Source organism: Paroedura picta, chromosome 3, assembly GCF_049243985.1.
Source record: "Paroedura picta isolate Pp20150507F chromosome 3, Ppicta_v3.0, whole genome shotgun sequence".
Taxonomy (NCBI): domain Eukaryota; kingdom Metazoa; phylum Chordata; class Lepidosauria; order Squamata; family Gekkonidae; genus Paroedura; species Paroedura picta.
Window position 1 is genome coordinate 134850519 of NC_135371.1, and position 2609 is coordinate 134853127.

The following is a 2609-nucleotide window of genomic DNA, read 5'->3' on the forward strand; positions in this document are numbered from 1 at the left end:
GAACACAGAAGCTAGGAAATACATTATTACATTTGTTACATTTGTAACGGTTTGAAAGAAGGAAATATTACTATAATAGATCACAAAGAGCAGTCTAACGGATGAGGGACATCTGGTCATCGGTATTGCAGTTTCCTGGCAAGTAGGTTGGATTTGGGGTCTTCATCATTGGTCTTATCCGAAGCCTGGCAGCAGAGCTCCATTTTGCAGGCCCCATAGAACTACTTGAATATATCCACAGTGATCCCTCTTCTGCCTGTAAAAGGTAGAGTGAAGCTTTTCTTAGCAGGGGGACACTTCACCCATTGAGTTTCTGCCTGTCAGGCAGTCCTTAACAGTCCAGTGCCTTTGCAGATGTGGAGAAAATGAGAACATTACTCACTGCTCAAGTAATTCACTGCATGATAGTCCTTTTACCCAGAACGAGAAGGGCGGGGAGCGATCTCCTGTGAAAAGGTCTGGAAAGTGAAAGCCAGTCCCCATCTCTAGCCTTCAAAGTAGCCTTCCACCAAGCCCAAATGCTATGGCCACTATCAGTAGTCACACATACCTTGTTGCCTTGGCTAGCACCTAAGGGGGCCAGATTTGAGTCTTGAGGTCGACAGAGGTTGTTCCTTATAATTTCTACCCTATGCAATGGCAAACAAGCCAAAAAAAAAAAAAGAAATCTAAATGGTAAACAATTCTGTGGCTGAGGCAGATGTCACGGTGCCATATGGAGAGAACCATCCTGACCTGTCTTGGAGGCCAATTTGTCTTCTCAACCAGGCACCAAACTAAACAGATTTCTCTCTCAACCACTTGACAAGAAGGGACACAAGAGCCTCAGAACCATGGACTCCCTAGGATAAATTTATCAGCCTTATTAATCTGACCAGAGAACTTCGAGAAATAAGTCCAGAATCCCAGTAACTGAACACAAGCTTCACAGGTAGTTCAGCTCTCTGCATTCCTGTAAATGTATTCCTTAAAAATTAGTTGGTTCTATATACTAGCCATTCTCAACCTTTTTTGGCCATCACTCTTTTAGGAGCTCTTCTCTGGTTCCAGGGCCCCTGCAGTAGGCTGGCTGCTTGCAAAATGAGCTAAGCTTTAAAAAAGGCCTAAGCTAAGGTTGGAGCAATTACACTTGCTGTACCTTGTCTTATAATATATACTAGTTGTAAAGCCTGCTGCATACAGAAATGCAGTGGGTGCTAGCGGGAGGCAGGTTGGGAGGGGAGAGGCAGGCCTGGAGAGGCGTGGAGGGCTCCTGGCCACTCGGCCAGCACCCCCTCTCCAGGCAGCAGGTCATGGGCGCGCCGGGTGTGGTGTTGGCAGGCTCCAGGATGGCCATGTCCAACTGGGCCTCCACCTCCACCAGCTCCAGCGCTCTGCTGGTGATGCAGGATCCTCTTGGGGCCCTGCAGTGCGGCCGCACCCTCCCAACATTCTCCGGCACAAGGGCCTCACCACCGTGGGTTCATTCTTGCTGCTGCCTTCATTATGCTGCTGCCTGTTCGCCATCTCCTTATGGCCGTCGCAGGTTCCTTATCAGTGGTAGTGCTACCATGGGCTTACTCTCGCTGCCATGACCTTCCTTGCATCGCCACCTGTTCACCGTGGCCTCCTTGCTGCCGGCACGGCCTCCTTATCAGCAGCATCACCTTTTTGCCAGCGCAGCCTTCCTCACACTGCTGCCGCTTTCTTCGCTGGCGGCCTCTCGCCAGCACCACTGCGTTTTGTGGGCCAGCTCCTTCCCACCACTGCCTCCTTCCTGCCACGGCCAGCGGCTCCTGTGAGGGCTGCCTGTATAGGGACCAGCCCAATCAGGGTGTGGCCAGCCAGATTTGAGTCCAGACACCTATATATATTTGGCCAGTTTCCCAAATACATATAGGAGAACAAAGGATAATGATTTGTGAGATAGATTTCTAGGACATTTGACCACGTGAAGCATGTGCAGTCATTTTTTCTTAAATGCATTAATTCAAGCACACATGAAGGAACAGGCGATATGATTTTTTTCTTTCCCTTGGTAAAGGTAGAACTTCCTGGCAATTAATGACATCACGTGTGACAATTAAAAAAAAAAGGAATTTCATCGGTTCAGTTACCAGGCCCGCCCCCTCAACCCTTTGGGCTCGCCTTCTTACATTTTTCAGCCTTTGGCCCCCTTCAGATATTTCAGGGCTCCCCTGGGGCCATATGGCCTCCCCTGAGAATGGCTGTTACATACCAGGTATCTATTCTAAACATTTCAATGAGCTTTATAATCCCTTTGCTTTAGAAAACGTACAGAGGCTCTGATCTGTGCTGATCCCATAGGTACAAATGTCATTAAATATTTTATTCAAGGAACAGCATCTATTTTAACATATTGCTGTTTTCAATTTAACCTTTAGAACTGGCTGAGAATCTTTCTCTGCTGAAGTCTGACCTACTGCTCCTTTCTTCGGGGAATCATTGATCTAATCTCTTTGTTTTAAGGGACAAGTTTGCCTAGCCACTTGCCTAGCCATTCCCTAAAAAAACAATTCAGATTGCAGCATACCAATACTGAGGGTATTTCCATGTGATTCAGAGATCCAGTTTTTGCATTTCCCACATCAATAACTCAAAGGCACCCA